This window comes from Salminus brasiliensis, chromosome 11 (assembly GCF_030463535.1).
Source record: "Salminus brasiliensis chromosome 11, fSalBra1.hap2, whole genome shotgun sequence".
NCBI lineage: Eukaryota > Metazoa > Chordata > Actinopteri > Characiformes > Bryconidae > Salminus > Salminus brasiliensis.
In genome coordinates, this window is record NC_132888.1 from 38,833,103 (window position 1) to 38,848,957 (window position 15,855).

The following is a 15,855-nucleotide window of genomic DNA, read 5'->3' on the forward strand; positions in this document are numbered from 1 at the left end:
AGGGGTCGCTGGTTCAAGTCCTGGGACCAGTGTCTAGTAGACTAAGATGCTGCCGCTATGCTCAGTGTGTCACTGGTTCAAATCCTGGGACCAATCTCTAGTAGACTAAGATGCTGCCGCCATGCTCAGAGGGTCGCTGGTTCAAGTTAAGACTAAGATGTTGCCACTATGATTTGAAGATTGCTGGTTTAAATCCTGGGTCATGCTGCTTGCCATCAGCAACCGGAGTCCAAGAGAGCACAACCGGCCTTTCTCTCTCTCCTGATGCTTGTTAGCTTTGTGGCTAAATGTAGTCCTCAGACTGTCAGTACCAGAAAATGTCTCTTCTAGGCAAAGAGGAGGCTGTTCTTGAGCATGAGCATTTCAACAAGATCAGGCGGTCAGTGAGCAAAATTGCCTTCTAGGTCTAGGTCGGCCCGCTAGGCAGAAAGACCACCAGGAAGATTCAGCAGATTCTCGTGTGGTGGTGCACTGTTCTACTGTGGAAAAGGGGTGGGATATTTTTGTCTGTCTGTCTGTCCTATCTTGGCCAATTTGTACATTGTTTGCATCGTCTGTTTTTGTAAGCTGTCTCTGTCTTAGCTCCCATTTACACTGGTGGGATTGGAGGGGAGGTTGGAGGTGGCAATTTGGTGGTTGTGGTAGCACCTTCATCTTATATAGTATGTATGACCATATGCAAATGTAAATTCAGTGAACTTAAATCAAAATAAATTAAGAAAGTTAATATCCCCATAAGGGGGTTGGTGATATGACCAAGTAATACTGACCTGGCAAAACAAAAAATAATACATAATCTGACAAAACTCTTCCCTGCACCCTCAACACGCAATTCTCTGTGTAAAGCCGACCCAAGACCACTTAAATGGTCATTTTTGTCAGTTTTTTACAGAGTAGATCTAGGCACCATCATCATATCAGAGGCGCTACACTCAAGTAAATACAGCTTCATTTCACAAACAATGGGTATTGTTCCCAAGGGCCCAAATTTGGCTCAGCTCTTTTCCAAAACTATACTTTCCGCATGTCATATCTCACATGTTTTTCAATTTATCCAGATGATTATATTCGTTCCCCACTGCTGAATCCTTTTCTCTTCAGGTAATTAAATTTTTTTCCTCACTTCTGAGACTCATTCATTCCTTATTCCCACTGGCCCGCATGCGGCATAGAGAATACGACCTTCTTCCTTTTAAATAAGAGTTTATTTTCTGTTCGGAGCAGTAGGCCGAGAAGATTGAGAAGAGAGCGCTTGTCACAGTTCGACCTCCTGAGCAGTCTTATTCCTTTGTCCTGTTAAATCTGTTGGTATTTGGGTTATATGTGCCGTAACACAGCGCTATACGTCTGCTTTTGTGGCGTGGTAATCTTCGCTTTCTCAAATTGAATGCCTGTGCCTGTGACCCTGCGTCCGCCGCATGGAGGCTCATTCTAATGGAAATGGCCCTCGCACTGCGGTGAACTGAAGAGCTGCCAACACCGACTGACCCCTATTTACTCTCGAAGCGTAGCGTCAGGAGTGTGAATGATCACAACCGGCAGTCCGCTGCTTTCTGTTCATCATCGCTTAGGGCTTATACGCTAAATACAGAACGAGCTAACGGTCGCTAACAGTACTGCTGAGCTTGCTCCAGCACTGAGGCAACCTTCATACAGACGTTATTACACATGCAATTAATACCTATTTCAAAAGCAAAACTAGAGTATGAGTAGTAGCATGAGTAGCCAAGGTCAGTAGTTATCAAGTAAATGGCTTATTAATATTAGTACTGACATGAGGGTCCAGGGAAGTATCCCCAGGGTTATACACATGACAAATGACCTTATACATAGTAATAAAGGCTCATTCCAACAAGTGTCCAATTTTTGTCCCTTTTGCCCAACATTCCAACAAGTGGCCAATTTTCGTGTTACCATGCCTCCACAAGTGTCGTGAGGACTGACGCTTGTTGGAGTAAGCCTTATGTAGGGGTGATGTAGCTTTATAAACACTGTCGCTCATCATGTGTCATTTTTAACAAGGCAACCAATAAAGCGAGAGTTCAACTGAACTGGAGTGAACACAGGGCTGAACAGTGGGACAGATTTACTCATGTTTGTGTAAAAATGCTAGCAGGCTAACTTGAAGATTAACAATAATTCATTCAACATCCATTGTTGAAACTGTTTAAGCATGGTTTGGTTAAAACCCTTGAGAAACAGATCCCTCACACTGGGTCAGACCCCTCAGTGCTGGCTCTTGGTAGGTAGTTTCATGTGGAAATATGATGCTGTGTCTCTTTGCTAATTGTGGTGTCACAATGTTGGTGCAAAATGGTGCTAATGTTGCTAATGCTGCAGATTTTTCCCTTTCCCCAGAATGAAGCTCAGTAAGTGCTGGTCTTCAGTCTGTCCAGCTAGAAATGAGGTGACGTGGTGTTAGCATAAAGAGATGCTCTGCTAATTCTCTGCTTTGCTAAACTCCTCACAGGAAGATTCCTAGCTCTTTTCTTAGGTTAATAAAAGTCTATGTTTGGGGATTTCATCTAAAAACATCTGCCAAATGCTCCAAAGCAGATCTCTACAAAGCAGACCCCTACAAAATTTGATGTTAGTAAAAAATGGATCATACTCTATGATAAAAAAGCGCTTCATCTGCCAAACAAGATAAAGCTCAGTTTGTTTAAATATGAAAAAAAAGCTAAAGCTTCTGAGCTGTCCGGGTTCCAGCATTTACTGTAGCATCAGTGCACTGGCAGCTCTGTTGATTAGCACTTCCTGCCAAGGCCGAGTCCACTCTGACGGAGGCACCTGGCTGCCGCTGACTGATGACGCTCCAAATCCGGCCCGACAATCGCAGCGGCAGAGCTCAGAGTGAATCTCCTGGCTCCTCTCGGCCGGCCTCTACTCGCGGCTTTGAGCCTCCCTTCAGGTTTGATATCTGCAGACGTTTCAATCTCCAGAACAGGAGGGGCCTCCTTTGTGCACTGAGCGAGCAGGCGATGACAAAGCGTAAAATCAATAGGCCGAGCCATCCATTAGCTCGGGAAATGCCACGCTAACACAGGCAAAGGATTTCAGCTGGCAGGGGATCGGCATACTTAAAAAAAATAATAATAGAAAAATACCAAGGGAACAGACTCTACCCCACAGATCAGCAGTGAATAGCTTTTTAAAACTTGCATTCCACGAGAAATGTCAGCGAAAGTATCACTCTAGAGACTATTAATGACCGAGTGAATCATTCCTCCTCCTTACGGCGAGCTGTTCGCCAATCGTAAATCATGGTCCTGACAGGTAAATTGCATTTAATGCAAATGCCAGGAGGTTATTACATTTTCTTTCTTTGAAACATCGCACTCAGTGAATTGTGCAATGAAAGCTGAAGTAATATCTTTGTGATTTAGCTCTCGCACACACGCTAACAACGTTTGCCTCGAATGCGAAGAATTGGTCTTTACCAGAGCGGAAAATTCCGCTATTTAAATGAGCCTCGGCCCGGCGCGTTCCCAGCATGCAAACGTACACCTGAATGGAGGCCCTCCGAAGAATTTGCCAGTGGAAAAGAAGCCCTACGCTCTCTGCACTGCTCTTTTATACAAGTACCGCAATTAAAAAAAGAGCTACAATCAGTGAAATGCAGCAAAAATATTCAAATATCATTAAAAATATATTGAACTGTCAAAATTTCAAAACCTTGTATCTCTATTGTGGCTGTGTTTAACTGTTTGCCATGTAAATCTGGCGGTTGATCTGTACCTTCCCAGAATTTCAAGTTTATAGGAGACAATAGAGAGCATGGCTAATTGTGCTCTCTCTGATTCTGGCCACTGATGGCAAAGATCATTAGAAAAAGGAACCACTACCAGTTATGGAGCCTCTATGGACACCACTCAAAGTTTTTTTGGATGTACAGCTTAGTAGACCTGGACCTCCAACCCACAACCACATGAACAATAACCCAGCACCCAGACCACACCGAGCCACTGCTACCTGCATCCCACAACAGTGTCAATTCAGTAGACCTGGGTATCGAACCCACAACCTTGTAACCAATAATCCAGCACCAGCATCCTGACCACAGAGCCACCACTGCCTGCAAATGTGTCCCGCTATACGCCGAGCTGCCTCTGTTGGGCCCTTCGGCTGCCCACCACTTGGGCACATAGTGTGTGTGTGTGTTTACTGCATGGATGGAGTGGTTGTCTTTGTAAAGTAGTACCGAGTTTTTCTCTTTACTAATGACAAATCTCTAATGTCAGGATAATCGATCTTGCACTTGCTAATGACCAAAAGCACAAACTATGATGTATACGATAATGTCATCAATTTAGAACTTTCCACCATTAAAACTATGTATTAGATCTATGTCATGAAATTGCTCTGCAATACGAAACTGTTTCATCCCCGTCCTCCAAAAGCACGGATGCATCATCGCAGCAGACTGATATTATTGGAGAGAAGACGGATCTGTCTTTGGGCGATGCCTCAAGGTTTCGGCACAGCAATTAGCGAAGCGAAAACATTTATTTGCAGCCGTTCTGGCAAGTGTTCCTAATTATTACGGAGCAAAACGAAGCAACTGATGATGGTGACTGATTGGACTGAGGATCGTGGTCGCATGTTGATGAGTAGTAATAAGTGCTCTGAATCTGCTCATGCATCTGTGCATTGACTCTTTTCTGAGCTATATGGAGACCTTTCTTCCAACATGTAGAACCTTTTAATCTGACAAAGAACCATTTGAGCATTGAAGTGGTGCGTTGACTTGTCATGGTTCTATATTGCGCTATTGGCTTTACTGAAGAATCCTTGAAGAACCTTAACATTTTAGAGTGTAAATCTGGTATATATATGGAGGAAATACGTATTTGACCCCCCACTGGTTTTGACAAATAATTAAACAGTCTATGAATTTATGGTAGTTTTTTTTTAACAGTGAAAGATCTAGAAAATCTAGAAAATGAAATAATATTTAAATAAAAAATAATTTGCAGTATTTGATCCCCTAAAAACCATGACTAATGTTGGCTCCCACAGACCACTGACACACCCTAATCTTAGTGAAGTCGTTACCTACATGAGAGACACCTGTCCCAAATTGTCACCTGTGTAAAAAGGTCACCTGCCAAGAGACTCAGTGACAGTCCAACATCTCCACCATGGGCAAGACTAAAGAGCTGTCTAAAGATGTCAGGGACAAAATTGTTGACCAACACAAGGCTGGAATGGGCTACAAAGCCATAAGTAAGAAGCTGGATGAGAGGGTGACAACTGTTGGTGCAATTATTCGGAAGTGGAAGAAATACTTTTACTTACTGTCAGTCGACCAAGGCCTAGAGCTCCATGCAAGATATCACCTTGTGGAGTCTCATTGATCATGAGAAAGGTTAAAAACCAGCCGAGAACTACACGGGAGGAGCTGGTTAATGATCTCAAGGCAGCTGGGACCACAGTCTCCAAAAAAAAAACATTGGTAATACACTGAGATGTAATATTTTAACGTAATGCACGAAAGGTTCCTCTGCTCAAGAAGGCTCATGTCCAGGCCCGCCTCAAGTTCGCCAGTGAACATATTAATGACTCTGAGAGACACTGGGAGACGGTGCTGTGGTCAGATGAGACCAAAATTGAGCTCTTTGGCCTCAACTCAACTCGACGTGTTTGGAGAAAGAAACATACAGAATATGACCCTAAGAATACCATCCCCACCGTCAAGCATGGTGGTGGAAGTATTATGTTTTGGGGGTGTTTTTTCTTTTAAGGGCACAGGCCATCGACGGGAAGATGAATGGGGCCATGTATCGCAAAATCCTGGGTGACAACCTCCTTGCCTCTGCCAGGGCACTGAAAATGGGTCGTGGATGGGTCTTCCAGCACGACAACGACCCAAAACATACAGCCAAGGAAACAAAGGAGTGGCTCCATAAAAAGCATATCAAGGTCATGGCATGGCCTAGCCAGTCTCCTGACCTCAATCCCATAGAAAATCTATGGAGAGAGCTGAAGCTTCACGTTTCCAAATGCACACCTAAAAATCTTAAGGATTTGGAGATGATCTGCAGAGAGGAGTGGGCCAAAATTACTCCTGAAGTGTGTGCAAACCTAATAAAAAAAACTACAAGAAACGTCTGACTGCTGTGCTTGCCAACAAGGGTTTTGCCACCAAGTATTAAATGATGTTTTACTAGGGGGTTAAATACTTATTTCCTTGAATGAAGCTAATTTTTATTTCTCATTTCATGTAATTTTCTCAGTTTTTCTTTTGATATTCTATGCGTCACTGTGAAAATAAAGCTGGCATAAAATTATGAGCCGTTTCATTTTTTTGCATTAAAACTTAAAAGTCAGTGGGGGGTCAAATACTTATTTCCTTCACTGTGTGTACATGTGTGTGTGTGTGTGTGTGTGTGTGTATATATATATATATAGACATTATTATATATTATTAATCTTCTAGTATTTTTCCCACTGTATTTGTACCCTTAAAAACAAACTACCATGTGTGTAGTCATGTGACATTGTCCGCCCTGTCCAGTCTGTAACTGGAAGCAACATGGAGGAGAACTCATCGAGCCACCTAGTATCACCAGCACTAGTAACTGGTAAAATGATCAGGGTTAGGATCAGGAGTCCATTCATGCAGGAATAATAGGCAAGCGTAAGAATCTGAGCCACTTTGACAAGAACCAAACTGGGTCAGAACATCTCCAAAACATTAGACCGAATGTGTGGGGTGTTTTTGGTATGACAACCGGTGAACTTGTGACATGGGCACATGGGTCATGGGCGCCCAATGCTCATTGATGCTCATGGAGGTCCCATCTGGCAACCTACAGGACCTATAGGATCTCCTGCTAAAGTCTCGGTGCTAGTTACCACAGGACACCTTCCGAGGTCTAGTGGAGTCCATGCCTTGGCAGGACGAGGGAGATAAGGCCTATATCATTACCTTTAAACAGCATAACGACAACGATAGCTTCACATTCTCGCAGGTTAAATCATGCGAGTCAGGGATCTAATGCAGTGGATCTGAGCCTGTGCTCCCTGCCAAGCAAAGCTGTTGTGACCCCCAGGCTAAGCAAGCACTGATGCCTCTGCTGCCATTCAAGCAGGTCAAGACTTTTGTTTTTTTGGCCTCAGAAGCTGATCTGAGGTGGATTTGAGCAGCGCATCATTTCACCTGTTTCCTCACCGGCCTGAAGCTCAGCCAGGCAGCTGATATGTGTGTGTGGTTACCATGGTAACTGCACCTAGTAGATAACACCACTGTTGCACTGAGAAATGTGGGAAATACACGAGAATCCAATTTCTGCATCTTTATAATCCACTAGACATCCAGCACTTATCTGTGCCTCAACACACTTGGAGGAGGACACTAATCACTAGGCTTTATCTTTGACCCTATTTAGGACCTTTAACTGATAGAAAACACAAAGACAGGATTAGAAGACTTGAGTCTAAGACTAGTATTACAGCCTAAACAGAGTTTGTTCTGGACTTGGCAAGACCTTTATTTATATGTCTGCAAAGATGCACACAAGTATATCTATGCTGCAGGGCAGGGAAAAGGGGTCATGTATAAGCATAGCTTCTCAGAGGCTTCCAATTCTGATTTGGACACTGCCTCTAGAGCACACCTTCACAGTGCATATAAACTCGCTCTAGTGTACGCCGACGAGCCACTGAATTGGACGTTTACACTACAGAGATAAACTGTCGATCCACTGAACTGTGGAGGGGAAAATATAAGGATCACTCATCCAAGTGTCCTCTGGGCCCTAAGGCAAATTCCCTTCATTTCCCAGAGGATGCAGAGGCAGCGAACCACAAACTAGAAGGTCCAGCTTCTCCTGGTGATTTATCAGCTCCACATAATACACTTCACACACTAACTCAAAGTCACGTCACACTCAAATCACCCAGGCATTTGTTAACCCTCTCGGCTCCTGCGGAGCTTGATGTGGTAGAGAAGTGTGTACAGAGAAGTAGACCACATTACCACTTCAACATAGACCAGGTCAGGATCATGGTGGGTCCAGAGCCAACCCGGAATCCATTCAACTACCATGTCAAACAACCTTTATTTAATATTTAGGGTGGTCTTCACTTTCAGTGTATCTGAGCATATATCAATATACATTTCAGAAGGTCTCTGAAAGGTTCCAGCAGGCCTCCTGCTAGAGATCAACCTTCCTGCAGTTCAACTGCTTTCCTCTTGGAGATCTACTTTCCTTCAGTTCAACTACCCTCCTCTAAAAGATTCTGCAGTTAATCTACTCTCCTTGTGGAGATCTATCTTCCTGCAGTTAATATACACCCCTCCTGGAGATTCTACCTCCCTGCAGTTCAGCTACCTTCCCCAGGAGATCTACCTTCCTGCAGTTTATCTCCTCTCCTCCTGGAGATCTACCTTCCTGCAGTTCAGCTACCCTCTTCCTGGAGAACTACCTTCCTGCAGTTCAACTACCCTCCTCTGAGAGATCTATCTTTCTGCAGTTAATATACACCCCTCCTGGAGATCTACCTGCCTGCAGTTCAGCTACCCTCCCCAGGAGATCTACCTTCCTGCAGTTTATCTACTCTCCTCCTGGAGATCTACCTTCCTGCAGTTCAACTACCCTCCTCTAAAAGATCTACCTTTCTGCAGTTAATCTACTCTCCTCCTGGAGATCTACCTTCCTGCAGATCAGCTACGCTCTTCCTGGAGAACTACCTTCCTGCAGTTCAACTACCCTCCTCTAAAAGATCTACCTTTCTGCAGTTAATCTACTCTCCTTCTGGAGATCTACCTTCCTGCAGTTCAGCTACCCTCCCCAGGAGATCTACCTTCCTGCAGTTTATCTACTCTCCTCCTGGAGATCTACCTTCCTGCAAGTTAGCTACCCTCCTCTGAGAGATCTATCCTCCTGCAGATAATATACACCCCTCCTGGAGATCTACTTTCCTGCAGTTTATCTACGCTCCTCCTGGAGATCTACCTTCCTGCAGTTCAGCTATCCTCCCTGGGAGATCTACCTTCCTGCAGTTAATCTACTCTCCTCCGGGAATTCTGCGCTCATGTAGGTCTATGGTCCTCACCTTCACCTTGAGCCCAAATCAAACATATCTGATTCAGCTAATGAAAGACTTCTAGGTAACACAGTAGATGATTTGCAGATCCTTAGCTTATCTTTAAATTACATTCAACCAACCATCTATTAAATATACATATATAAATATATCCTACATCTGCAGGAAAGGTTTCAGCCATGCTTTTTCATTGTTCCACCATCTAAGTGTAATCGTCTCCTGCTTCTTCTAAATCTATCAGGAGTCTGAGGTTGATTCAATCAGTCATTCTGGCTGTGGGCGAAAGCTGGCATTCTGGACTGTGTGGTCCATAGAGAAGTTTCTGGGGCACACCATCAACTTCCTATAAATATTAGACACAGCCACACAGTAGAGGTGATGCTCCCATGATCACAGATGCTCTGTGAAAGTGTTAGATTGCGCCCACAGACTCATTTCCCTACTTCTATTTCCATCTGTGTGCAAGCACTGATATTCCCATTGCTAATATGGGTTAGACATGATGCAACAGGTTGTGTAATGTGAGGTGCGTAGTGAAGCCAGAAAGCCAGTAATCCCACACATCCTACAGCAGTATTTCTTGATGATCGACCATCAATAGCTTTGTCTTTTATCCAAAGTCACACTACAGGGGATTCATCCCTTGTAGTTGATTCTGGAGTCTTTCAGAGAGGAAAAGGCCTTTGAAGCCTTGTTAAGACCAAATGGATGATTAGCTAAAAGAAAATGACCCTTCAACTGGCCGTGCAGTTTCATTTGCTCTGTATAGATAGTCATCTGAAGCTATGAAGGAAAACTATCGCTTAAAGGAAGGATCAATCTCTAAACGAGATGCAAACGGACTGGCGGAACCAAGTTTATCTGTGTTTAAATGTTCCATTATAGTTTGATTTCTGATTAAGAACCAACAATGAAAGAGAACTGCTGCTATTTTTGGAACATGTAGAGCTTAATAATGGCCACAACCTAATTTTAAGGGTGGCAAAATACCACTTAATGTCCCAAAGTGATACCGATACTGTAACCTTAAGTATTTGCTGATACTGATAACCATCCAATATAATTTCTTTTTTTGCTCTTAACCCTTAGGTTAACCCATAGGCTTAGAGACAGCCACACATATTGTTGGCACCCCTCGGTTATTGGAAGAAAAGAGCCCCAAAAAACTTCTAAAGAGATTAAAGGTGAACTTTAAGCTCAAGGAACATCAGTGTCAGATCGCCCCATTCGCCGTTGTTTGAGCCAAAGTGGACTTCATGGGACATGACCAAAGAGGACACCATTGTTGAAAACAAATCATATAAAAGCCAGACTGGAATTTACCAAACTACATGTTGACAAGCCAAAAGCTTCTGGGAGAATGTCCTATGGACAGATGAGACAAAAATTTTACTTTTTGCCAAGGCACATCAGCTCTGTGTTCACAGATAGGAAAAATTAAGCATATCAAGAAAAGAACACTGTCCCTACTGTGAAACATGGAGAAGGCTCTGTTATATTATGGGGCTGCTTTGCTGCATCTGGCACAGGGTGTCTTGAATCTGAGCAGGGTTGTGCGGTTTTGATTCAACCGAGCATTAAAACCCCACAACCCTACTTAGATACTACATGTTGACAAGCCCCAAAGCTTCTGGGAGAATGTCCTATGGACAGATGAGACAAAAATAGAACTTTTTGCCAAGGCACATCAGCTCTATGTTCACAGACGAAAAAATAAAGCATATCAAGAAAAGAACACCGTCCCTACTGTGAAACATAGAGGGACTCTGTTATGTTCTGGGGCTGCTTTGCTGCATCTGGCACAGGGTGTCTTGAATCTGTGCAGGGTTCAATGAAATCTCAAGACTATCAAGGGATGGAGAAAAAGAGCTGCTACTCAGTGTCAGAAAGCTTGGTCTCTGTCGCAGGTCATGGGTTTTGCAACAGGATAATGACCCAAAATGCACAACTAAAAACACCCAAGAATGGCTGAGAGGAAAACATTGGACTGTTCTGAAGTGGCCTTCTATGAGCCCTGACCTAAATCCTATTGAGCATCTTTGGAAGGAGCTGAAACATGCCGTCTGAAAAAGGTACCCTTCAAACCTGAGACAACTTGTGCAGTTTGCTCATGAAGAGTGGGCAAAAATACCTGCTGGGAGATGCAGAAGGCTCATTGACAGTTACAGGAATTGTTTGATTGCAGTTATTTGCCTCAAAAGGTTGTGCAACAAAATATTAAGTTAAGGGTACCATCATTTTTGTCCAGGCCTGTTTTATGAGTTTATTTTTAAAAGTCATTCAGTTGAATTGATTTTGATCATACACTTCCTTCACTACAATTGGACTTATGAGACCTAGAATACAGGCATGTAGGCATTTATGTGATAGTTTAGGCTAATGGATTGGATTATACTTTTTTTTTCTTCTGATATCCAATCCAGTAAGTGGCCAGTGTTAGGCGTATACCAATACCGAGCATCAAAACTGCACAACTCTACTTATTTGACCATGACTGACTTGACATCTCTAGCCCGAATATTTGGCTGAAAGAATACAGGTAATCACCACCAATCTAGCACTATGTCTAATGGTAGCTGCCATATCTACTGGGCCTGATAAAGTATAATCTAACTATCCATAAAAGTTACCACTGACCTGCACAAACCGTAAGTCACCCAGAGTGCTGTTAATGACTGGAGAAGCTTCTCCCTACCAAGACCAGAGTAGTTTCTCTAGGGCTCAGCAGGGCTTAGTAGTTTCTCTTATTTGTATTCAGTGCTGTGAGAAGAATCTCCAGTATCCATTGTGTTTTGCACCACAATTATCCACAACTCACAGAACCACGGTTACATTCGCAACTGGCTTCTAACTGCCAGTTTATGCCTGTCTTGAAACACAGCAGAGAGTGCTCCTGGCCAAATGCCAAAGACATAAATCTCTCATTCTGCCATCAGCTTCGTGCTCTAAGCATCCACCCAGCTGAACACTAGAAAAATAGAACAAAATCAATAGAGAAAAGCTCCAGTACTCTCAGTGCTCTTCTAATACATCAAAGACTTCAGTTCGAATTCAATCACAGGCCAGCAACCCATGAACTCGTGATTATTCTTAGACATCAACAAGATTTCAAATGGCTACTGTACTTAGATTGTTGTCTTCTCCGGTGTGCCTGAGCTGTGGGTAATGTCTGAATCTTCCCAGTCTGCAGGCTGCTAGCTTCTACTGACCCCCCCACTCCCCGATACATGTGGGGGGATAATGATGTATGAGCGTGGCTTTAGAGAACGGCCTGAGCAATAGGAATAGTCTGTAAACAATTCTACATGGCTGATGCTTGTTAAATGTGTTATGTTCTCTTTGTCTTTTGATTTATTGTCGATGTGAACCCTCCATTTTGCATATTATGGTAAGTCAGAGAGTTCTCGAGATTACAGAACCAATGGACCACTGGGTCCAGTGTGGTCCCATACAGCAAACAGACAAGGAATTCTGCAAAGGATGCCCAACTATTTAGCGGTTTGTCAGCTCATTTTGGCATAAATCGTCAGGTGTTTACCTTAAACCCTGATGAGATGCTAAATAGTCTGTCAAATTCCACCCCGCAGTTCGAACCTCTGGGCACAATCCGTTTGTTGGTATTAGTCAGGTTTATTTTGACACATTCAGTGTTTGAATTAGCGATTTTTTGAATATTTGACGTGGTCTGTTTGTTCATTGTTCAGTCCCCCTGCGTTCCGAACCACGGGGACCAATCCGTACACACCACAGATTATCCTTGATCCGTTAAACCTACACTCGCAGATGTCCACCACGGTGTCAGGCCTCGATTTGCAGCTGTTTCTCATCAAACCACAGTAAGTGTAATTCCAGATGCCTTTCAGTCCTAACTGATTAATCACTATTCCACAACAGGTAATGAGCACCGTCCTCTAAGGTGATGCTTAAATCCCTTGCTCGCTTCATTCTACTGCTCCGAGGAAGACCTGGACACTGTTCTGCTCAGCATTCCTCCACTCGTCCCTTTGTTGTAGCTCATGCCCGCTTTGATAGTGATGGATTGTGCCACGGAGGAGCTGCTTAAAAGCCTCAGAGGCGGCCAAGGAAGCAGAGTTCTCCACCGGGGAATGAACGCTGGACATGTAGCAGACTCGTCCTGCCTCAGCCAATTAATTTCACAAATGAGCTTTATGTTAATGTAATCTGCCGGGTCGTTTTAGAACTGGAGGAAGGAAAGGGAGAAAGGACTACCACCCGGCAAATTTTGAAAAGGAGGAGAATTGCTGATTAATGTTTGGATGAATGAATGAAGGAACAAATGAGGAACTGATGAGCACCCCAGAACAAAACTATACTTTTCAAAGCTCCTTTCAAATATCTCACTTTCTGAGGTTCCAGTTGTAAATCAGTATGCTGAGAATTCAGCAAGAATTATAGTATTCATAAATTAGTAAATGACAAGGTGCCCCAGGTAAAGCTAGGAACCACCCAAGACATCGACCTGCCATGAACCGGAAGCTGCTGGAACATCAGTGTCATTGTCTACAGTCAAGCTAGTTTTACATGGCCATGAAGGGAAAGGCTGCTGTCCAAGAATGATACCAAAGTTTAAGGCTGCATTACATGGATAAAGTAAGCCTTTGGAAGACTTGCGCAAGTTTTATGCTCAGATGAGACAAAGAGGTTTGGAGGAATAAAGGTAGGTCATTTGACCAACTGTTAAGCATGGTGGTGGTAGTAACATCATGCCTTGGGGCTGTTTTGCAGCCGGTGGAACCTGAAAGAAAGTGGATGGAACAATGAAGAGGGAGGACTACCTCAGATTTCTTCAGCAGGACCTCAAACCGTCAACTAGACAGCTGGCACTAGGACTTGCACAGCTGGGTTTTCCAATAAACTTTTGGAATGGCCTGCCCTAGAAAAAATAACGGACATCACTGATTTGCTTGAAAAGTTGTCGTAGTCGTAATATACAGTGTATCTAGCATGGCTTGTGACCAGTGTGGATTTGTGGACTGCAACTGCTTTTTGGCTAAGGGGAAACCCTTTATCCTCCTCTTCCACTCTACACCACTGATAGAGAGAGGGGGGGGGGGGGGCGGAGGGAGAATACCCCAGCCTTAGTGGATGATGGTTTCTGTTGCACAATTCTCCCACAGCAGAGATCTGGGGAAGCTCCCTCTTGCGGCACCACTGAAGGCATCGTATCTATTTTGCAGCTTTTTGGACTCGTTCCCCTAGTAGTGACGAAAGGAGCTGACTGTATGTTTATCCTTATGCTGTATAGTGGTTTCCACACCATAACACACTTAATGCAACCAAAACAATCGACAGAACAAAGATGAAGGGTAATAGGGAGTTTTAGAGTGCTAAGGTTTTACCCATATGCTCTCAAAGTTGCGTCATGTACATACACAGCAGGAGCAAGAACCCATACATGACACCTCATTGAGATCAAAGCAACATCAACCTACACATCACCTCAGTACATCAGCCTGACAGCATCAATCCACCCAAACGCAGTGGAAGGAAACAAAAAAATCTATATTTGGATTCTCTGTGGTATTCCACCAAGGCGGTCTGCAACCGAGGTTAGCTTTGCAAACATGTGCAGCATAAGAATGAAGCCTTCACACTCTTACCTGCTGGCTTCTTCCTTGGTCTTGGTATGGATGTAACTGTAATAGCAATGAACTGATGTTCTGAGTCTACGCCAAAGCGAACGATAAAGGTTGAGGTACAATCAGGCAGGGATTCAGAGTGTTACCGCTTATAGAGAACCACTGGCATAGGGACCAGGTGGGATTGGTGGGATGTGCCCCACCGAATATAGGAAATAATGGATAGAGCTTCATTGATGCGTTTTGCCAGCCAATCAAACCAGAGACATTATAAAGAGGAGGCCGGCCACTAGTTGAAATATGGACGGTAGTTCCGCCCTTCAGTAGAAGAGCCAATCAGCTTGCTGGTTGTGTGGTTTCAAAATGGAAGTCTGACTCTCAGTTTCTAGTATTTTGGTCTCCCATTCATAGAGTACTCCCTGGTCTTGTGTGACTGTAAATAACTGCAAAGATGGCCGCTGAGTGAACAGACTTGCCCATAAGGACTTTGATCAGATTTGAGGGTATAGCTGGTCAACAAGCCCAAGACCAATCGGACCAAGCTAGACAACCAGTATGAACAAACCTGATCCTGCTGGTTGAGCATCATGACCAAGCTGGTCGGCCATCATGACCAAACATGACCAGGATTAAATGCAAAATACAGCAGGCTGGTCAGGAGCTGGTTTACCAGCTAGCTTACCAATATATGAAATGTTTTCATCTGGATGTCCAGATGAACCACCTTGACCATCAACCACCTTGACCATCAAACACAAGCTTGGACCATCCCAAACCAGCTGGTCTTGAGCTGGACTTTTCAGCAGGGATATACTATGCTGGTAACTCAGTCGGTTAAACTGGAAGCTCTTGACCAGCACAAGGTCGGTCTTCATTTATGTTCGATAGATTAGAAGATCTGCCAACGTGAGCAGCTTGACCAAGCTGCACTACTAGTTTGACCAATGTTGACAGTATGGACATGCAAGGCAAAAATCAGCATAATGTATGTTGCATGTAATTTTGGGCAATGCTCAATGTGGTCATGCTAGTCAACCATTGTAGTCATGCTGGTTAATCAGCATGGTGATGCCGGCCAATCAGCATTGTCAACCTTGGTCTTACTGGTAGTCTAGCTGGTCTTCAAGCATGTTCTACCTGACCAAGATAAACTGTCAAACTCTGGGAACAAACATAGCCTATGCTGGTCAAGAGCTAAGCTAGT